This window comes from Pteropus vampyrus, unplaced genomic scaffold, assembly GCF_000151845.1.
Source record: "Pteropus vampyrus isolate Shadow unplaced genomic scaffold, Pvam_2.0 Scaffold39, whole genome shotgun sequence".
Taxonomy (NCBI): Eukaryota; Metazoa; Chordata; class Mammalia; order Chiroptera; family Pteropodidae; genus Pteropus; species Pteropus vampyrus.
This window is the reverse complement of record NW_011888820.1, coordinates 5,830,337-5,854,150: the sequence shown is the minus strand read 5'-3', so window position 1 is coordinate 5,854,150 and position 23,814 is coordinate 5,830,337. Positions and strand designations below refer to the sequence as shown.

The 23,814-nt window shown below is 35.7% G+C and overlaps 1 protein-coding gene and 1 pseudogene across 15 annotated transcripts in view; one reads left to right on the top strand and one right to left on the bottom strand.

Annotated features, from left to right (window-relative positions):
* The window catches only part of LOC105290868 (zinc finger protein 474), a 140,474-nt gene that overhangs the window by 79,700 nt on the left and 36,960 nt on the right, over window positions 1-23,814 (bottom strand). For 9 of the 15 annotated variants that reach the window (XM_011358290.2, XM_023529579.1, XM_023529573.1 and 6 more), the window contains exons 1-4: window positions 11,613-12,020; window positions 11,196-11,308; window positions 2,134-2,263; window positions 214-384 (exon numbers count right to left, since the gene is read on the bottom strand). The gene's annotated coding sequence lies outside the window, so the exon portion shown is untranslated. The other 6 variants (XM_023529581.1, XM_011358289.2, XM_023529578.1 and 3 more) reach the window with 6 other exon arrangements.
* Window positions 16,659-17,230, top strand: LOC105290867 (annotated as a pseudogene).

The following is a 23,814-nucleotide window of genomic DNA, read 5'->3' as shown; positions in this document are numbered from 1 at the left end:
CATGTAATTGAATAGCAAGTTTTAGTGATGTCTCTGTCAAGTCTTTTAAAAGCTTTTACCTTAATGTTCATAGAAACAACAACTATTTTGCCTTTTTTCACTCATATTTCATTAATTCATGTAATAATTTACTCATTTAAAGTTGTAAGTACAACTAGCATAAATAGGTTTGGGAACAAATATAACTGTTATATAAGTAAACATATGCCTCACCTGGTAGGAGCTTGGCAGACTGGAGAACAGCCTGATGGCCACAAACATCCAGCAAGCTGGGGGAACCAATCAGTGTGCTTTACATAGACTTTCCATCATATAAGTCAAGTATTAGCAATTTTATCCCGAAAGTGGTTGTAACTGGAAAATAGTCTTATTTCTGATGGAAACCTGTATTTAAAGTAGAAATGGTTTTATTGATTATTAGCTTAGATCTAGTTGTCATTAATACATTTTAAATTCAGTGATACAAATCCAAAGCAAAAAAAAAAAAAGAAAAAGTAAGGAAAGCTTTAAAATATGTCTGTGCTTCAGTAGAGTTTAATGCTGACCACACCAAAGATGTAAGAGTACTCTGTTTAGTGGGAAATAGCACTTCCAGCCATGGTCTACTTTGTTTAGAAATACTCAGTTCATGCCAATCATCCATTTTTGCCAGAAAATTTTATTTTTTTCATTAAAAAATGTGTTTCTTCTCAAATATTTATAGATAATTGACATACCCTCATGAATTTGTTTCAAAAGAATCCAGCGGAGGAGGAGCAGGGGCTACAAGGTCTTGATGGATAACTGCTGATGCTGGGTGGTGGGTACCTGGGGGCTCATTATAGTATTCTCTCTGCTTTTATTTACGTTTGAAATTTTCCATAATAAAAAGCCCTTTTTTCTCTTCCAGTTAGGCATATTATACTTAGGTTTCTAATTCAGTTTTTAAAAATAGAATTGAAAAGATCATTGGAACAGCATGCATCTAATTTAAATAAAAGCAATTTTAGAATAATAAGCCCTTTTGTATAACCATTCCGATCATTACTTGTAATTTACACATGGTAGTCATTTTTAAGAAAAAATTATCTTAGGCTCGTCATCATAGAGTTAACAAATTTAGAATATTTCTCTTCATTAATTCATTTAACAAATATTAATTGAGCACCTCCTATATACCAGAAACAATATGATAAGCACTGCCGTAAATAAATAGCTTCATATTCAAAATCTTAGAGCAGGAAGTAGATACTTATCAAATCTATGCTGGGTTTTAGCTATTTTCTTGTTTGAAAGAGTAAGGCATATAGCATGCCTTATTAAAACTTTGCTTTCATATTGAATATTTTAAAATTGATTTCCATAAATAGCTTAACATCAAACTGAGATAACTCAATAAGATATTAATTAACATATAAAGAAGATAAAATATTAATTGTAGAATAGTGCAGTACAAAAATATTTACACCTTGGTGGGGAGGCTATTGTTAGGTCCGGGATTTTATTTTAACCTACTTACAAGCTAATAAATTAGCCCGCTGTCGTTTCATGAGTGCTGGCTAAACGCCCGAGACTCCCAAGTCTGAATTGCAGGACTCTGTTACTCACAGCACAAGTGCATGAGCATCACCGTGTTGACACTGGTTCTTCCTGTCCCTAAGTCCCACCAGCATGAACTCCATGCATAGAGTGGATTGCATCACAGCTACAGAACACTGAACTTGGGGAACCCACTGCTTTTTAAACAAATAGTAAGCAAGTCTGTTCTTGGTCTGAGGGAATACGTTTACCTCATCCTCTCAAGAGGGAATTGAAAGTTCAAGCGTATCCTAGACTAGAAACTGTATTAGGAGACAGCTGCAGTCATTCTCAACTCTGATATACTCAACTCTGTGATCGAAAATTGTGTTTTACTACTGAAGTCACGAGGCATGAGAGTTCCTAATTCAATCAGTTTTTAAACAGGCTTATGAAGACATCATTTTTCAGTAATATATTTCACATAATTTCTGGTTCTGAGACCCCCCATTCTACCTGATGCCAAAAACTTAAGGTGAAATTAGTAAAATTCAGTGATTTCACACTTATTTAGGTTTAACACAGTCATATTGGAGGGCCACCCTTTCCCTGGGCTTTGATGCTTCTGGGGCTTACACAAATGCTGCGGTGGTGTGAATGAGCACGAGGAGAGGAAGATGTTCATTCACTGATCTGCTGAGGTCTTGGCTGGCTTCCTGTTCCACACATCACCCCTGTCTTGTACAAATAGAGTCATATGCAGGATCTCCATGGATTGGTGGTGAGGGTACGAGAAAAAGAGAAGAGCACAGCACTTAACAAACAAAAATATTATCCCACCGTACAAGGCTAATCAAACATTGCTTGATACTCAGAAGTGCTAGGGTGAAGGAGGGAAATAAGACTCCAACTCTTGTAAAATTAAAAGTCACTTATCTTCAGATTTCTTTCCTCATATAGGAAGCCTACCAGGGAAGGGAGTATATGTGCAGTTGCATATATTATGTTCATAGCAAAGCAGAAACTAGAAAGAATAAGCTCCTGAACATTACTCCAAGTGACCAGAAGAGGGCATCTAGCACAAATGAATGAAATAATTATGCCAACATAATGTTCTAAAGATTTCTCTTGGACTCTACTATCTGTACTTTACAAATCAATTTATTTTATGTGTCCACTGAAAAATTCTTTTGATCTAAGGATAATTGCGATTACACATTCTTTTAGATGACAGTCTTGTATTATATAATATCCCAGGTGGCTGAGATACTCATTTTCCCATGCAGGACACAAGAACAAGTCCATAAGAATATAATTTCAGAGGGAAGAATTTATTTTTATAGACAGTTTCTCAAAATGCACACTTCAGAGGAATTAAAATGTGTTTAAGCAATTGTTCAGAAGAGGAAACACTCATATTTATTGAAACCTTCTTGTAAGAAAAAAATTTCTGATTTGTTTTCTTTCCTTCATTTCTTACACAAGTATGTGGTTTGGTTCAAATTGTGAGCTCAAAGAATTCAAGCTCAAAGAATTCAGGTTCAAAGGATTCATTTCTGAGCACACTAAAACAGAGGAAAGAATATTCTATCATCAGACAAAATGGGTCACTATATTTCCCAGGAAAAAAAAATGGAACTTGAATTCTATGTATTTCCTTTCAGGCCTAGCATAGACATAAACAACAATAAATTGGCCAACCATATTCTTCAGGCATATAATTTTCTTTCTTCCCAAAGTGGACACTCCCTGGGAAAATACAAATAAGTTCTAATTTCAAAGCTCTTCAACACAAAAAGAAAGTAGGCCACCTTAACCAGAGTACAAAATAACCTTTTCCAAGAGGACTTGAATGAGCACCTCATTATCCAAGGAAAAAATACATACCAAGATTTTTTTACTACTTTATTTTGTTTCATTTTTAAATACTTTTTATAGCCATGAGAAAAACATATTGATGAATGGATTTTTCCAAAATAAAACCATTATGTCTTAATTTTAGCCTGAAAGTGGCTCCCATTTCCAGTATTTTAGAAATAATAACATCGTGGCAGAGTGTGGCTGAGAGACTGGCTTGGGGGGCACAAAATGTGTTTAACTTCGGGGGTAATCTTTCCATCCACAAGGGATTTTATACTATAAAATCACCTACAAATTCCAAACTGTTTCTATTCCATTAGATATAAGAAAATCTCTATAATTCAAGGAGATTTTGGTTTAATTTACATTATAGTAATTGTAACCAGCTTTCAGAAACCTAATTATTGCCTATTGAAAGGAAGTACGTTTGATCTAGGCTGACAGTTCGCGTTTCATGTTAATTATAATAATAAACAATAGCATTATTGAGTGATCCCTATGTGCCATTATCCTCTCAACTACCTTCAGGACAGTTTTTATTATCCCCATCTTATAGAAGAAAAGACAGTGGGGGCTCAGAGATGTTCAGTAACTATCCTTAAGTGCACAGCAATTAGTGGAAGAAGTAGAATTGGTGCTAGCTATGTCTGACTCTTAAACCTGTGTCTGCCTCCACTATGCCTCACTTCTCCTTAATTGCATAAATTAATTTAACAAATTGAAGCACAAATGTCATTTTCTCTTAATAGTAACAGTGATTACTTTTCTAATTTTCTCTTTTTAAATTTAAGGTAGAAAGGGGTTGTTAAAGAGCAAATACATTTTTTATTGTCCCTGATAAGAATCCAGAAAGTATCATGAATTACTATAAAAAGTACACTTGATTTACTAGGCTGAGTGCACAATACTACATATATTTTTCTAAGATATCTTGTTATTAATCAACATTGAGGCATTTTGTCTATATATTTATTTGATTTTAAATCCAGGTAAAAATCTTGTTTTTAGATATAACTCTTAATTATCTAATAATCAAGTACTTGAAACAACATATCTGTGATAAAATACAAATTTCAAGAGTTTCAAGTAGATTCTCTCGAAAATCTGTACTCATACTCAGAGGCCCACAATTTTTTAAAAATTGCTTTCATGCACTTTGTCAAGTTCAAACTAGGTGACGTGCTTTAAAAAAAATCTAGGGCTTATTTTTAAAAGATTAGGTACATAAAATCTCAGAAGTGCATACAATCCTTTTAAACAGTTGCCATCTTCCTGAGAGTCACCAGTGTCAAAACAACAGGCAAGGTTTTCCATGTGGTCACTGGCTACCTGAGCCATTCATTGGCAGGATCACTCAGGACCAGCTGAGTCTTGGGGAAAATACCCAGAAGATGAATAGACAGAAGGCAGAATTCTCGGGGCTCCAAGCCATCTCATACTAGGCCTTGCCTCTGGCTCCTTCCCTCTCTGACAGGTTGCAATGGTGAGACCGTCAGCCTGATCCATGTATCTAAAAGGAGTCTGTGTAGGAGGCTGATGTGCAGGTCAGAGTGGAGTTTGTCCAGGCAGATGCAAGGCCCAGGGTTTTCTTATTGGTCTCCCTACCCCTCGTGGACCTGGATGAAATCCTCATCTTCTAGCTGGGAGCTGGCTCAAGGGCTTCTTAGCTGGTGGGAATGGTAGGATCTTGCATTCCCTCTGACCAGTCATTCTACTTATTCTCTTTAAATGAGCTACCTCAGTGCCTTAAGAAAGGGAGTCCCCACATTCTGTCCTGCTGTACCCACCCCAGCTTGTTCTCTACATTGGGGTTGTCCCTGGGGCAGGTGCAAAGAGCTGGCTGTGGGGAGAGGCACCCTAGGAGGAACCAGCCCAGGTTCCAAGTTACCTGTGTGGCAGAGTCCCCTTGTCCTTTTATCCTCCTTCCATCCCAGCCTGCTCACCTCTGAGGCTTCTTACCTCTGAGGCCCCAACCACTGCCTCCAGCCTTCACCCTCTCCATCAGTCAGCATGGTAGAGTTGTTCCAGCATTTCCTCACTTACTGCCTATGTGGCATTGGAAATCACTTTACCCCTCTGAGGCTGAGTTTCACATTTTATGCAATATATGAATTGACGTGTAACATTATATAAGTTTAAGGTGTACAACATGCATCAAGTCATCATGCTGTAAGTCTTAAACTCACACAATGTTACATGTCAGTTATATCTCAATAAAACAAACAAACAAGATCTGACTGAGGAAACAGGTTGAAAGGTGCTTATAAATTACTGGACTGAGGGACACATGGCAGATAGAACTATTAAGATATTATCTTTGAGAATCGTCTCAAAAAGGCAACATTGCACTGTCGTTGAAGTGGGAAGTTTTGTCATCTGTAAAGGAAAATAAAGTGGGATCCCAATCTCATTCTTTATACCAAAAAGAATACCATATTTTTAAATACAACAGCAAAAAAACATAAACAAATTGAAAATACAATTCTGCCTAGAATAACAGCACTATAAACAAAGAAGAATATTTGCAACATACAAGGAAAATTTTAAAAGCCTATTCCATTAATACATAATTAACTAACATAAATCAAATTGAAAAGACTAATAATCCACAAGACAAGGGATATGAACACTTAACAAGACTGGAAATGGAAATTAATTTATCCTTCATATATACTTGAATATGAGCTAAAAGCTGTATATACAAAGATATTCATTGCAGCATTTTTTAGAGTAGCAAAAGATTGGATAGAATTTAAGGATATATATGTAAGGCTAGTTACGCAAATAAACCTCTATAGAGATAATAAACACTGTGTAGACATTAGTGAAACCAACAAGGACACTATACTTGTACTGATATGTAATGGTTGCCAAGACAGATAAATGGATATATTACAAAAACAAAATAATTTTGATACTATATTTCTGTTTTTAGGATATTTACGTATAATTGTATCCATATGTATATAACATACACACACACACATACACACATACATATATGGGATACACAAGAAATTGGTAACAGATACTCAGGTAAACTGATATCTAAGGGACAGTGGTAAAAGTGAAATTCACTTTTCACTATGTATCTTTTAAGTCTACCTTTTGAATTTGTAGTATATGCATGATTTACTTATTTTTCTTTAAAAAAAGTAGGGGCTTTGAGGTCAAGCAGCTCTGTATCAAGTCCCATTTCTACCACTGTAGGCAGATTACTTAATCTCTCATCTTTATAATGAGGAAATTACCCTAAGTAGAAAGTGTTTGCTATTTTTAAAAGGACTCATCTATAACAACAGTAATGGCTTGCTTGTGCTAGATTTTTCAGGCATTTTGATGATACATAGCATACTCGGGGCAATGGCTTCCTAGATGACATGTCAGTTGTAGTTTTGCTACCTAGCATCCCTTTCCCTTCTTCTGGCAATCAGACTGAATATTCCTCTAGAGAACTACCATTTTCCCAATCCTCAAACCATTTGTTTTGAGTTGTCTATGCTTGGTGCTGGCGATTGACATGGAACTTAGACCTGGCCAATCAGAGCTTTGCATCCCCTGGTCATAAGAAGCAACAGTTTTGCAAAACCGTCAACATACCATGAACAGTGCTATTCTCAATTGCACTTTTTTTCTGCCCAGACCCATATAAATATACATTGGCCACTGGTATAGAACATATTTCATCTTCTAGGTGGACCCCAACTTATCAGGAGTTGACTTCCAGCTAGTGTCATAAGTGCTGTCTTCAATAAGCCATTTCAATCTATGAGGCCAACTGCTCCTGTGCAATGAGGTACAGGGTACGATCTACAAATCTTGTGAGAATCGGCACACTTACTTCTTTTAGTAAAATTTTGCAATGTTTTGAAGTGCGAAGTATTTCGCTTTCAGGTGTGGCTTTGTAATTAGGGCTCTGTGGTATCTGGGATCAGATTTTATGTATGGGCCTGGAAAAAATGTTTTAAGTAAGATGGAACATGAGGCAAATTAGTATCCCCAGGTAAGGTGACTACATCAGCAAATCTCACCACAGGTTTTTAAAGCAGAGAAAGACTACAACTTGGGGTAGGAGGGACTATTTTTGCTTTCATGAGAGGGTCAGTGGGTATAGTTTTGGGATAAGCAGAATTTTCCAAATCCTCCCAAGGATCACCTCTCTACATCTCAGAATCTTACATTTTCCCAAGCAATGCATTTTCACATAAGAAACCTGGCAAGTCTTTGAATTTGACCTGTGTTGTAATTAAACAAGCCATAGAGTCAGACTCAGTGATTTCTGGCTACCAACAGCTTCAAGAAAGAAGTTTCGTTTAAGGCTTAAAATTCCCTGGTTCTCTAACCACACTGTGTGGACAATTTAAAGCCCTGAATTTCTCATTTCTCTCTTTAAAACTCTCCAGTGTAGTTTGCAGCAGCCAGTTTACCTAGCTATCGGGTCCTCATACTGTGAGATGGCCCTTATCACTCAGTTACTAAAGCCATGCTTTCTATAGGCACTCAGACCAAGTAATACGAGTTGTAACTTAAGTACCTCTTTCACCACCAGCTGTCAGAGATTATTACTATAGCATCAATTAATGTTTAGTCGATGCTCATTTTCTTTGAATCTCAGCAGGTTAAATACCTAACCTACTGCCTCAAACACTATTATCAATCAGGATTCAGTCACAGATAAGAGAAGACACTGTTTAAGATGAAAATAATTTAAATCAAGGGATTTGGTCCTTATAAAATCACTGAAAAAGATGGAGACCTGAACTCTGGCTTCCAGAAATGATTTCAGAACAATTCTGTAACACTAGCCCACCACGGAAGCTGCTACGTTGACCACATTTACAAAGGTTGGGAATCTGGAAGCTGTCCCTGAAACTATTGCTCTGGGAACACTTACTTAGTGCAATCCAGGGATCTGGTAGGTGCGGCTGTCAGCTCCAGAGCCACCTTGCACCTTCTAGGCTCTGTACTACACCCCAGCACTGCAAAGCTACTAAACAACCTGGGGGGCCTCTTCTGCAGCAAGGAATCCCAATTCCTGTACAACTATGCTTGCCAACAAAATCAGAAGAAACTAAAGAATTTCTGCCTTATGCTGTTTTCAAATTTTGTTTACCGCCATCTGATTACAGAACCTAATTCATTTTAATTTAATTTAATTTTAATTAGTTTCAAGTATATAGTACATTGGTTAGACAATTATATCGTTTATAAAATGATCCCTCTAATTGCTCTTTCTCTCCTCTGGCTCTCCACCTAGCCATTACATTAATGCTAACTGCATTCTCTACGCCATGCTCCTCATCCCCGTGACTATCAACTACTGATTTGTACTTCTTTAACCCTTCACCCTAATTCTTGAATCCTAGCTTCCGGGGTCTCTGTGAGGTGTAGATTTTAGTTTTCTCACCTCTGCAGTTCGAGAAGTCACATGAGGGGGCTACATCCCCCATAAAATCCCAGAGGAAAATTCTAATAAGCTTGAAAAAAGTGACCTCATTTATTCTTGGATTTGTAATAAATGTGGTTCTTGGATGCTTCATATTTACAAAATGTTAATAAGCTGCATTCTGAGTTTAAAATCAGTGCAAGCACAATGTTTTTCCCAGCTAACTTCCAATGAGTTGGGCCTGTACTAGCTCTTGAGTTTCCTTTTCTATGTGGTTGGTCAAGGGCTGAATTCTAAGGAAAGTAAATTAACTTCTAGGGATTTGTGAACTGAGAGATTCTATAAATATCCCTTCACATAATGTTTAAGTTTATTTAAAGAAGTTTTAGGGTAAAGTTTCACGTCTCACTGGAAGGGGTAAGGAAATATTTCAAATACTATAGATATAACAAAGTAATTTTTTTGTTTTATCTGTTTCTTAGAAAATGTATAGATCTTTTTATTTGCATTAACTGATAAACAAGGCAAATTATATCCTGATTAGGTAATTTTCAAAAATATTAAATATTAAAGTGACTTATGTGCAAGGGAAAAATAGATGGATGAGAGCCCAGCAGCCCACTGAAGACTCCACACAGCAGCAGACCGGTTTGTGAATAAAGTCAGTATCTGTAAATTCTCAGATGAGATCTGCACAAGCACATCTCATGGTTTAGTGTTTTTCAGGTATGCATTAATCAAAGAGAAAAACGTTATACTTTTTAATTGTTTATGTTAATGGTTTGAGCTTTAAAAGCAAAAATAAATTGTGCACACCTATAGTCAATGGATTGAAATAAAAATAGGGAGGAAACTAAAGGTATTGTAATCACTTTTAGAACTTAATAATGCATAGCAGTGAAACACTATTTAAAATTTAAAACTATTATTACTTAATTGCTCTCTACATCCTAACTAATGCTTTGGAGATAAACCAGCGCATTTACAAATAAACTTTTTAAAATTAACTTTTGCCCTTAGGGTACACCATTTGCAATTTATTTACTGACATTTATATTCTGCATTTTTATACATTTGTTCCACATATTGTCAACTTGGAAAGAACAACACGGAAATTCAATTTCAACTCAAATTCACTGAGAGATGACTGTCAAAGCCTGGGTCTGGACACTGTGGCTGAGAACCATGTGTTCAGTATCCTTACATGAGCAGTGATGCTGTACCCTGTGGTCCCTATCATCGTCTCGGTTCCTCATAGCTTTGCAGTTTCCAGTCCTCTTCTTAGCATGATCTGAGTGTGGTCTTTGTGCTTATATATCCAAAAGAGTATAATTTAATAAACGAATTATTATAATAGTATAAAAAACAAACAAACAAACAAAAAACAAGAGGAATAAGGAAAAAAGAACAAACAACAGGTTAAGAGAAAAGGGGACCCCATAGCATAGGTTAATAAAATTCAAAGTTCAGTTTGAAGAAAACATATATCTTGTTTTTTCTGCTGAGTGAATCCATAGATAAATCTCTTCTTCCAACATATGGGCTTGAACTAACCCACCAACTTTCCAACAGACTAATGTCTCCACCCAGCTACTCATTCCAGAGTTATAGTTATTTAGTCAAATGCCTTGGCCATTCTAAGAAAATTCCACAAGTAACAATTACTGTACTTGGCAGAAAGCCTGGTAATACCCGGCTAGAACTTTATTATTTTGTTGATTTAAAAATACATTTGTAAAATATTTTCCAGATTTATTGTTACTTAGGAAAGTGTATTATCAAAATATAAAATAAAGAGCTAAAAGAAGTAATTTAGCTAATAAATAGATAATATTCTAAATCAGTATATTATTTAGTTATATTTAGTTATAATCTAAATATAGTTGAGTCCCTGTCCCCAAATGGCCTACTCTCAAACAGTAAATAAAAGCAACTGGAATCTTTACTAAGTCTCTTGGTGGGGAAAATGCCTAAAAACAAATAGTGTATACTTAATACAAGTCATAGGACATAACATTCTTCTTCTTCTTTTTTTGGATAATTTTCTTACTCCTCATCTCTTTACAATACTCGACTTGGTCCCTTAACGTGGTTCTCCCACTGGCACCCTTTCTCTATCATCTTTCTCTTTCCAGAAGAGGCAACCTTCTACAGTCCCTTACCAACAGCTCCAGCTGTCTTCAGAGACTGTCCGTGCTGAATGTAGCCCTCTATCAAGTTTATTCTCGCTCTGCACTTTGACAGCTTTTCTCATAAGAATTATCCTAACACCCAAATTCTGCAATGAAAATGAGATTCACGTGGTAAGAATTTTTTTATCCTTAGAATAAAACAAAGAAGTGAGGGAAGCTATTGATATTTGCAAAGTAATTCTATCTTCTCTATTATCCTTAGCCCCATTAGATCATATGTACCACTACCAAGAGGAGAATGCCATGTTTGCACAACTCACCACTATCACTCATCACATTCCAAATTGCTTTTCTTGTTCTTCATTTGGGCCAGACAAGCTTCCCACCAGGCACTTGGCAAAATGTACCATGCATATGTCCACTTAAGTTTCTCCTAGAAAATTGGGAAATGTATCAGCAATAGAGTTTTAATGCCCATCACATACTAAGGGTCTTTGTTTTCATAACATGAGGATGAAAGTAATTTCACAGAATGCTTTCTATTACACAGGCACTTGACCATTGATGACCTACAGCAACACAATTGAGGCAGCACGGGACCAAGCCAAGCTACCAAAGAGTTGGGGAATCAGAAGGGGCCCCAAAAAAATTTCCTCTCATTCTGAGTGCCATAAAATGTAGGAAGTCGAGTAGCTAGAAAATCATACTGGAGTTAAATAAGCATTAGTACTCCCTACTTTGGTTGGCACTCCTCTGGCAAGACTGGGGCTTCTTAGGGTCAGAAGCCTCACTTTAAAGCATCCTCCTTTAAGAAGCTGAGTCAACCTTGCCTCATTCCCTTCTCCTCGAATCTTCTCCAGATCTGGGGTTTGGGCTCATTCATCTGCAGTGTTCCTGTAGGGCGGCTATATTTATCTTTTGGTCCACTTCAGCCTGTTTAGCTTCACTAATCAGAAAAATACAGGGGGATTCTTGTATACTATAATAAATTTGGGACCCGTTTAATGTTCTCTCAAGTCTAAGATTTTTAGTAATTCTTTGTGATCAATAATTCCCTCAGGAATTTGACCCAGTCAATTCTGAGCCTGTATCATTCTCAATTGCCTCCTTGAAGGTGATTGATTTCAGTGGTTTTCTATAGGAATGCAAAAGCAGAGTTTTTACCACCTCACAGTTATGAACTTGACATACGAATTCCAGCAACTCTCCATCCTGCCGCATACTCATTCTAGAGCTGTGAGGAAGTACACTATGGAAGGGAAAGTACTGTGTGGCTTTGAGCCCATTGGAACCATAAAGAACATTTTTCTGTCTCCAAGGAGGTCTACTAAAGCAGATTTAAGTCATTCACTAACCACACCTAAAATTCCATTTCTTGAGTTCCTGGTGAGACATCTCCTTTGAATTTCTCAAATTCCTAGTGGCAAGTAGCCTGTACCAGTAAATCCAGAAACTGACTTCAAGTCTCCTAGGAGAAGCCATGTTCTGAGGACATGAGGTTTTTGGAAGGGGCGTAGAGACATTAAACTAATAAGAACATGTCTATTATCATTTTCTTTTCTTTCAGGAATTATTTCAAGAAATTGAGAGTCTGTTGAGAATAGATTAAAAACCAAGCTCCTGGATACCCTCACTACAATGTTGCACAAATCTAGTTCCACATTTAGAGTATCCTGTCCCCCAAATTGACATCTCTACAACATTTCATTGGCTTTTAGTATTATTCTAAAAACCATTGGAACTTGTTCTGGGGCCATTTCCTCCTTATAACTATTCTCTTAATAGTCTGTCAGGCATGGGGTAAATGTTTAGTTCTAGTGATTGTTATACACTAGGCTCAAAATTCCAAAAACCAGTCCCTAACACATAACTGAAATAGAACCTAGGTTCCATACTAACTCTGAAGTATGTCAATTCAATAAACGACAGTTAATTATCCTAGTAGTCATTAAGCAATTAGAAATTTTACTCAGCCTCCAGGGAAAATGTCAAAATAGAGAACAAATACTTTAGACATAGCCAGTTTTCTTTAAAAATCTCTTTAGACATCACACTCAGTCTCAATGTCTAGCCAATATGAAATAAACACTGAATATTTAAGACAGATCTCCATTCTCTTACAAAGTGATACGGCATAGCCTCTCAGAAATTAAACTGGAGTACCATAAAGATGATTAAGTGTAATGTAGTATATTGTAGCAGTATTTCATTTAGTGGTTCCTTAGTATCATAAGGAAAATGTATCATTTACTTCCAGAAATGATCCGACTTGGTAATATCCATTTACTTATAAGAAAATGAGTAAATTGTGTCAATTTGTTCTCATTCATCACTTGTTTATATAGCTGATTAGTACAGTAACTTGTTTGTTTATTTTTTTGTTCCTATAGCTAGTTGCAAGGAACATTTTTCTTTTTTGAAAGCAAGCCTTTAATGGAGACACTTAGAGAAAAGCCTATTTGATTGTGTACATAAGTGTCAACACAAACAAAGTCTGTTGTAGTAATTTGTGGATTTCCTGTGGTTTGCTTGCAAGATTACTAAATGATCGTTTAGCACTTCACATATGAAAATATCCCCATTTGGATTGCAGCTGGAGTTCCTCTTAGCTGGGGCCCTGTTATTTCCCAGAACAAGTCACAGCGTTTTGTAGAGCCCTATCTCAACGCTTATGCAAGCATTCTGCCACATAAACTTTGTGATTTCATGTTAGGTTATCTTAAAGTACTTCTCTTCCTCACCTTATTGACAATTCACCATGCATTCATTGTTGAGCTGCTCAAACGCCATTCTTAACAAAGGGCAGCTCATAAAATACCAAGTCCTAAGAAGATGTGATTAACTGCTCAGTTAAATGAATTATTCAATTTACAAATGATAATTTAAACAGGGTAATTCTAAAACTATTTAGTCTGCCATAAAATTGTTTTGTTTACAATTAAGGTACCCTTACCCTTTTTAAATGAAGAAGCATGTAGGTTTTGGTACATGTAAATGTGAGGGCTTGACTAAAGCCAGTTTGGTGTGGTCAAGTGTTGGGCAAGATTCCCTATTCACCTCCGCCAAGACCCTGTCATTTTTTGTGAGATTAAGGTTCCAACTGCTTCAGCCCAAGACCTCTCTGGAGCAGACACTCCGCTATTCTGGTTAAATTATGCCCATTTCTTTCCCAAGTGAGTAAATACTTAAGTTCCCATGCTGAGACAGCTGAAGTGACTTTTCATTTGGCACACTGATTTCGGGAGTGTAATACATGTTTGCTGAAACCATGCTGGGCTGGGACAAGTACTTTTATGATTACTACTTATTAACATATATTGAGAACAGATATTGTACTTGGTCTGCACATAATACATAAAGGAAATCATCATTCCTACAGACAGAAATAAGCAGCTTAATGAATTTGTTGAGGAAATTTATATCCTTATGGAAACATATTTCAGTTAGGAAGACAGACATTGAACACATAATTACAGGTGAGGCTAGCTTTACAAAGAAGTGCAGTATACTATGTATATGCAAAAAGAAGGAGCTGACCTTGTCTTGAAGTTAAGGGAAAGCGTCCAGAATAAAATGACATTTGAACTGGGTCTTGAAGAATGAGAAAAAGTTGGCTAGAAAGTAAGTAAAGTGTGGTTCATGCAAAAAGGCCCTGATGGGCAAGGGCGTGACAGTTTGGTCTGTAAATTTCAATGAATAGTAGCAGTTTAAAGGAGGTGAGGCTGTGGGGAGATGGGGGTGGTAGTGGCATAGACCCTGCAGAAGTAGGCAAGGGCAGGGTCTATCCGACTATAGTATGGATTTTCTACTTTACACTGACGGCAGTGAGATTCTCCTAAATTGTTTTCATAACAATAATGGCATGGTTAGATGCGCGTTAGTAAAAAAAAAAAAAAAAAAAAAAAAATCACCCTGGCTGCAGTATGGAATAATGGGTGGAGGGCATAAGTAAATGTTGGGAAATTGATGAGAAGGCTATTGCCCGAGAGAGAGATAACTGATGACTGAACAGGGGAATCTGAAATGAAGTAGAAATGTCCAAGAAAATAAAGGAGGGTCAATGGACCATATTTAGAAATGGATTAGATATTACTAAGATAAAGAACAGTAAAGGGAAAATTTTGATGAAGAAAAGAATCAGTCATGGACCATTATATATTAAAAGTTTTGGAATAAATATATGTGTATTTATGCATTATTAACCTTCCATTTAAAAATTACTTCCTTCTTATGTACTATTAAACAAAGAATACTTTAATGTGCACAAACACTACTACTGCCTCTTCTTACACAACTCTTTTCTTATTGATTCTGTGATGAGTTAAAGTTATTTTAAAAGTAAATAAAATACTTTAAACTTTCTTTTTATCTTTTAACTTTTTATGAATCATAATTAATTAGGAAGTATTCATATTTTAGATTAAATAGCAAGTGAATATATTTAGAAGTACCTGGTTATTTCTAATATTGTATGAGAAATAAATTATTTATGCTCTTTTCAATAGATTTTTTATGGTCAAAATTATTTTCTCCAGTAAACTTATTCATTCACAGATAGAATAAAGTATGTATCATATATGTTTCTGAAACAAAAATACAACTTAATGTATCTGTATTAGTAAGCCCAGGTGAAAGTAAAAGAACCACTTGGCTAACTCAAAAGATAGTGATATAACAGCAAGTGTATTATTTTAAGGCACAAAGTTTGAAATGATTTGCTATACAGCAGTAGTTAACTAATATGGTACTGTTTTCTCATAACATACATTCTAAAATTATTGATTTAGAATCATTTCTAGTGTCTCTTGATCTTTTTCATTTCTTATTTATATATACCAGGACTCTTTTGTAGTTTATCATTCTCCTTCTTAAATCTTAATAAGAAGAGTTTTTAAGAGAATATAAAGACAATAAATAAAATCAATTGTATTTTCATAAACTAGCAACACACATCAAGAAAATTAAGTTTAAATATTTTCATTTACAATAATCTAAAAACATATAGGATACTTAGGAATAAATTTAACAAGAGATGCAAAATTTCAACACTGAACACTATAAAACATTGCTAAAAAATTAAAGAAGACCTGAATAAAATGATATACCATGTTTACGGATTGGAAGATTCATATTGTTAAAATATAAATTGTCCCCAAATTGATCTATAGAGTCAATGTAGCCTCAATCCCAATTCCAGCAGTTTTTAGGTAAAAATAGACAGGCCGTTTCCAAGTTGTATGTGGAAATCCAAAGTACCTAAAACGGTCAAAATATTTTTGGGAAAAAGATACAATTGGAGGGCTTTCACTAGCTGATTTGAAGACGTAGTATAAGGCTACAATAATCAAGACTATGGTACTGGCACAAGTAAACAGATCAGTGAAAAAGAATAGGAAGTCCAGAAACAGACCAGCATATGTAACAAATTGATTTTTTACAAAGGTGTCAAAGGACATATTGGAAAAAGAATAATCTTTTCAGCAAATAGTGCTGGACCACCTAGATATCTATGTGGAAACCAACCTCAATGCCTACTTCATACTCTACCCAGAAGTATTTTTAAATGCATCACAGACCTAAACATAAAGCTGAAATTATAAAGGTTCTAGAAGAAAACATGGAAGAAAATCTTGTGGACTTATGTTAGAAAAAGATTTCTTAGGCAGGCTACATAAACACTAACAATATAAAAAAATTGCTAAAATTGATCTTTATCAAAATTACAAACTCCTGTTATTCAAAAGATATTTTCAAAAATAAAAATGTGCTCTTCCTGGAGTGGCCTCAGCTGACCTCTCAAAATGGTTCACTATTCACTTGACCCAGAAAACCCCACGAAATCATGCAAACAAAGAGGTTCAAATTTTCCTGTTCACTTTAACAGCACTTGTGAAACTGCCCAGGTCATCAAGGTATGTATATCCAAAAAGTGACCAAGTAACTGAAGGATGTCACTTCACAGAAAAATGCATGTGCCACTCCATTGTTACAATGGTGGAGCTGGTAGGTGTGCCCAGGCCAAACAATGGGATTGGATGCAGAAAGAGTGGCCCAAAAGAGTGCTGAATCTTTGCTGCACATGCTTAAAAATGCAGAGAGTGATGCTGAACTTAAGGGTTTAGCTGTAGACTCTGGTCACCGAGCACATCCAAGTGAACAACGGTCCCAAGATGCAGTGTGGAACTTAGAGCTGGTGTGCGGACGAACGAACCCCTCCATGAGCTCTGCCTGTTACGCTGAGGTGATTCTTACCGAAAAAGGGCAGATTGTTTCTAAACCAGAAGAGGAGGTTGCACAGAATAAAAAGATATCCCAGAAGAAACTGAAGAAATAAAAACTTATGGCCCGGGAGTAAATTCAGCATCAACTAAATGCTAATAAAAGTAAAAACAGGAAAAAAAATTTTTTTAAATAAATAAAAAGGTAAGCCCACAGAGAAAATATTTATAATATATATGTCTCATATAAATCTTGTATCCAGAATGCAGTAAAAAAAAACTCCTATATCTCAATGAGTATATTAAAAAATTAAAAACTAGGCAATTGATATATTTCACAAATGTGTAGCACATGAAAGAAATGATCAAAATCATTAGTCATTAAGAAAATGCAAATTAAACAATAATGAGATACCACTTCATATCCAATGGCTAAAACAGAAAAAGATCGAAATATCAGAGGATGTGGAACAATGGGAACTCTATACATGGCTGGTGTAAGTGTAAAATATTACAGCTATTTTTAAAATGTTTTGATAGTTTCTTATAAAATTAAACATGTAACTATTCTACAGGTGCAAGAATTCTACCTTTAAGTATTTACCAAAAAGAAATGAAAACTACAACCATAGTATAATTTGTAGATGAATATTCATAGCAGCTTTATTCATAACAGCTCCAATCTGGAAAACAAATAAATAATGGTATGTTCATAGCATGAAATACTGCTCATTAAGAAAAATAAATGAACTGCTAATTGAGCGACAACATGGATGAATCTTACAGACATGCTGAGCAAAAGAAACACAAAAGGGTATCTGCTATATAATTTCCATTTACTTGAAGTTCTAGAGAAGATAAAATTAATCCAGGTGAAAAAAAAAACCCAAAAACCGGAACTGTGGTTTCCTGGGGCAGGGGTGGAGTGGGCTCATGGGAACTTCTAGAATGATGGAAATATTCTATAAAGGCAAATAAACTTGTTAAAAGTCATCACACCATACACTTGAAAGTTATGCATCTTATTTTATATAAATTGTATCTTGAAAAAGTTGATTTATTTTTCAAAGAATCTTCTTGCCTTAAATTACAAAATAGATATTTAAAAAGTAAAGAATGTTCCTTTTTCCATATTTATAAAAAAATGCCTTTCTGCATGATTGTCTATATACAAATAGTCTGCTAACTTTTAAATTCTAATGTCCAAGTATCAAGCAGTAACAACAGTTACCACCTATTTAGTGTCTTATATAAGCTAGATTCTCTGCCATACACTTACAGACATTTCGTTCGCACAACAACCCTGCAAGATAGGTCTTATCTTCATTTTTGGTTAAGAAATCCAAGTCTCGGAATAGTTAAATAATTTGTCTAAGAACACCCTGTTAGTAAATAGTAGAAGTAGCAGTTATCCAAGGACTATCTGTCTCCATCAACCATGTTCTTTCTACAACTTGTCACCTTCCAGTTAACTTGTATGTCACACTTATCCCAAAGCCATTTACCCATGGGCAATGGGTAAACTAGCCATTGCTAGTTTACTCACTTAACTGGCCTGGCCACAATCTTCTTGTCATGTAACCTTTAATGAGTCACTCATTTAATTGTCTCAAAAACTAAAACAGAGAAAGAAAATTAAAGAAACAAATACTTACCTTCTTTCAACTTCACATGGCAAGAGTTTAATATGGTGTTTATAACAAGATGGACCTGGATTCAAGATCTAGCTTTGCCAATTTTTAACAAAGCATGTTGCTTAATCTCTCTAAGCTTCCATTTCTTATCCATAAAATGAAATTATTAATAACCACCTCACAGGGTTATTGTGAGGATAAAATGAGGTAATACATTTAAGCACTTTGCATTGTGCCAGGAACATAGTAAAATAGTAAGAACATAAAAATGCTTATTATTGATGAGAGGACAGGTATTGTCCTGTTATAGAGGGTGATTAAATTGCTTATTCTTCTTATTATTGCATATTTCCTTATTATTTCCTTCTGCTAGGGATCCATTTAGCAAACTTGAAAAGGCTCTGCATATTCAACTCAATTATTTGGACATTGGAGATTCCTTAGCCACAGATAATTTTGATACATTCATTTTCCATTTAACATTTATTTAATGTTTCATTAATATTTCATTCAATCAATTTGATATTTTCCATATGCCATTGTTCTAGGCCCTTGCATTAATTATTTGCAAAAACTTATATAGACCATTGAGAATAAAGTATAAAAGCTATGTCACTGTCTTGTTCTCATAAGTAGCCCAGAAGAGTGGTCAAACTGTCCAGTGCCATTATGTGACCTATAGGAGACGCAATTTCCACAGACTATGAACTTCAGTTTTTCCCTTTTTATCTTCTACCTTCTAGAATAGAGCTATGAAATAGTTGAAATGTAAGAAAAGAAAGTGGACAGAGCCAAAGAAACTCGTGGTTAGAAACAGCTGTGCACTAAACTATAACTAATTGGGCCTGAGTTAAAAGACTCTCTCAGTTTTAAAAGCCATTATATTAAAATCTTTGATTCTTTGCTTATGATGTTATTTAACTGAGAGGAAGTAAGATAATACAATGAGTAGTACTCTAACAAGAACAGAAAGAGGAAGAACTATGATTCTCAAAACTGATCTCAAGTTCAATCAGGAAACAGGTTTTCATCTTCACAGTTCCATCAAAATCTTCCTTCCACTATGTCTCTGTTCCAACATATACAACACCCTCAAAGTTCTGAGAGCTATTGTTTTATAGGGGAGAAAAAAACTCCATATAATTTCCATTAGGTTGTTAGTAATTTGTTGTCTTTCTCCTCCTGGAAAACAGTGTACCTAGGGTTAAGTTAAAGCAGAAGAATGATTAATGGTGGATTGCAATCACTACACATGACAGGCAGATGAAGGAGACACTTCAGTTAAGCATAAACGTCCTCCTCACCTCTATCCTACCATTTCAGAGGATCACACCCAGGTTATATTAAATTAAATAACATTTAGGGATCTGGGACTGTGGAGCTGAATCCAGGAAGAGATGAAGAACAGGACACAAGCCAGGTTGTAGACCAGGAGCATACCTTATTCTATCAATTGAAAAAATAGAAATGACCCCCGTACACCCCACAGCATGAAGAACAGAAGCTTCCTTGTCATTGGACAGTCCATCAGGCCTAATCAAATCACTTGGACTTTACTTGTAGGCAGTTCTGCCAACTGGCTGACCCCTTATTTTTGTGGTCAATATGACCAAATTACTTTGAACTCTGATTCACTGAATTTCAAAGACTTATTCTCCTATCGTAACTTCACCTCTTCTCATTTTTTTCATTTTGTTATAGTGACTAACATTATTTACTCAATCATATATAAATATGCATTAAGGATGGCAGAATGAAATGCTTTTCCATTCCCTAGGGTTAAGTTCCACTTTTCCATTCCCTAGGTGGCCCAAGGGGATAGGTAACCAAACAAGATATATTTAAAATTCATTATTTCTGGAATTCTCCTACCCAGTCTGTTTACAAGATTTTTTTTTTTTTTCCCCAGTTCAGTCTTCACACACAGACAAGTGTGTACCAACTGTCTACTTTTTATATTTGGGTGAGTACTGGAAGTGGTATGTGGCAGAAGACAAGAATAAGGAGAAGGGAACACAAGCACACTGTTAACTTTAAGACTGACTTACTCCTCTCTTCCATTTTACTCCAAGTAAAAAGATTTCTGGTCCTTTATTACACTGTTACTCTTTCTGAATTATCTTTTTTAAGATGTGAAATTACCTTTTCTCAATTATTTTCCCTTTACAGATGTCCAACTTTATACTTTATTTTATTCTTTGTGATGCTTTCAAAATACATGACACCAAAACACATATGAACATTAGTCTTCACCAATGAACAAGATCTGTATGAGTTTCCTGAGCCCCAAACAAAAGATTTTATGCTCAACCTGGAGTCCTTTGCTTAAAGCATTGGTATTCTGGCTTAGGTCATTCAGTGACCTACTATATGGTTTGGGCCTTCTGTGTAACACTCCTTTCCAATTATATGAAATGAATTACCCAAAAATATAAATACAGTTGACAATATCAGGAACACAGACTTATGATAATTTTCACTTCTTGGTCACTGGGCCAGACATCACAATTTAAGTCCTTGATATTGATAGCCTAGAAGCTAAAAGAAGAAGAATTCCTTCTCTTTTCCTCTTATGGTATATACTGAAAAAAAAAAAAAAAAAAAATCCGCAAAAAGAAAGTCTTAACGTCAAAGTGAAATCAGCTGTAGGTCTTACCAAAGCTAAAAAGCTAAAGATATCTTAATGTCGCTGCAGTTATTATTATTACTATATTATTATTTCAGTATTGAATAGAAGAAACTGTGGTTTCTCCAATATTGTGAATAATAGTTTTGTCATTGAACAGAGAGCACAATGTGTGTCTAGACAGTCTCCCATAGGGCTCACAAACACTTTCAATTGTCCCCAATGTGGTAGCCACATGTTTGTTTTTAGTTGGCTGAATCTTAAGCCAGAGAAAGTTTTAGAGAAAGTAGGAGAGAGAGAAATACAACAAAGTGTATCATTAGGACGTGTTACAAAGGGTAATGTGTTTTTCCCACTAAAGCAGTGTGTGTTTAAAAGAAAATAAACATTGCACACCATTACTGTTCTTGTTAGTTATTTATACTTGATATTTTTAAGTCTATTGGAGCAAATTTTTAAAAATTGGTAAACCTCATTCTGCTGTACATTTTGAGAATGAGTGACTCAATTGACATTCATTGATGCCCGTATGTGCCAGTCGCCATTATGGTACACTGTACTTCAGAGCAAAATGTGTTCAAGAAGTATTTGTAAAAGAAATAAATGTATATTGAATTTCATTGATGAGAAATAAGTAAAAAAGGGAAAATGGCAGTCTGCAGACTTTAGCACACATAAAATACATCTCATGTTTTAAAGTCTTATAGAAGTAGTTATTCAATTAAATATTAATAATCACAATGAAACATTATAGTGAATGAATTGAAAGTAGCTTGGATTACTTGGATATTCACAAAAATCAGAGATTTTAAAACTAGGAAAAATACTTTAGAAAGGATTTGGGTTAATTCTTGATTCTTATAGGTAACTAAGAGCCAGGAAAAGTAAATCAGCTGTCCAAAGATACACAGTTTTTTTTATGCAAGCACCAGAACTGGAAACAAGGGTATTTTATCTGAGATCCAGCATAAACTTTCTTTCCTCCCATTAGAAGCTACTGTGGTCTGCCACTCTGACAGTGTGACCTCCATAGCAGAGGTCTTCCCTCAGGGACATGTGGCCAAACACTAGCAGTTATAGGCTTCTCTCTTCTGGGGAATACGCTCACTGTTCATAGGCGTATGCGGTTTTTTTTTTTTTTTTTTCACATGAGAGATAATTATATTCTCTCTCATCCTGCTTCTCCTATAATTTGGCCTGTCCACCCAAATTATATACACCTGCTTCTTTTGACTCTATCTTCTCTTTGTGGGTTTGGAGAAATTGAGTAGTTTAATTTTAACCACTGCATCGAGTCTGTAAAATGACAGCTAGAGATGTCTCTGATCTTCACAGAGAGAAATGACACTGTTGACCTGCCATCATTGGGTTTTGCACTTAATTTTTATCTTCATCATATAAGCAATAGGTTTGCCAATCCACTGGCAAGTTTCCATCTAATGTCGCTTTGTGACTAAAGATGCTGTGTGGTCATGGGCGAGCAAATCTAACTTGACTCAAAAAAAGCCAGACTTATCACCGTGGACTCAAAATTGTGTGATTAATTGGGAGAACCAGCCACAACTCCCTCAGTGTCAGTCAGGGTTCTCAGGTGGCAAACAACAGACATTGACTCTGACCATGTTAAGTCACAAGGAACACGCTGGAAAAATGGAAGGAAAAGGTGAAGAAGCAGATCTTAGAAGGTATTGGTGTAGAAGAGCTCGGAGACTCTATGTAGCAAGACCCCACAGACACTTTCTTCAGTAGTGGAAAGTGGGCTCCAATATTTTTGACCCTTGTGTCCTTCTGCTCAAGATTCAAATTCTAGAGAGCTAGTTTGATTAGCCAAGCTTGGATCTCATGACCACTACTTGCTGCCAGTCCCACAATTCAATGGGGGAGTGGAAGTTTCTCAAAGGAAAATACAGTTGTTCTTACCAGGAAAAAGGGAAATGGATGCTGGGCAGTCAAGTCAGCAAATGTCCACCACACCACAAAAATGTGGTGATTAAATATGGAGAGATAGAGACTAACAGAGATACCTGAATATTGAAGTATATCTAGACAACAGTCCAATGATACCAATAAAAGAGTCATTAAAATCTGGTTTTGAGTCACAGATCTAAATAGAGCCATTGAATGCCAATTTTTCTTTGATATGTTTCCAGCACTGCCCAAAATCTGAGTGGTATGTGAAGAACTGGTCCATTAAGCATCTCTTTCCAGTCAGCATTACCCACCTCCCACCCTATCCTCCTACCCATTCTCCCCTGGCCAGTCTTACTCTCTCCCTTTTTTTTTTTTTTTTAATCAAAATCTGAACCCCGAGGCTGTTTCTTTAGTAACCTCTTTAAGTTGGAAAATCAATCAAACACCATAGGACTTCAACATTTAACAAATGGTGACTTAACTTTTTAAAATCCAAAGTCAAGCCTCTTTATTAGATGTAGAAAGACCAAAAAAAAAAAAAAAAAAAAAA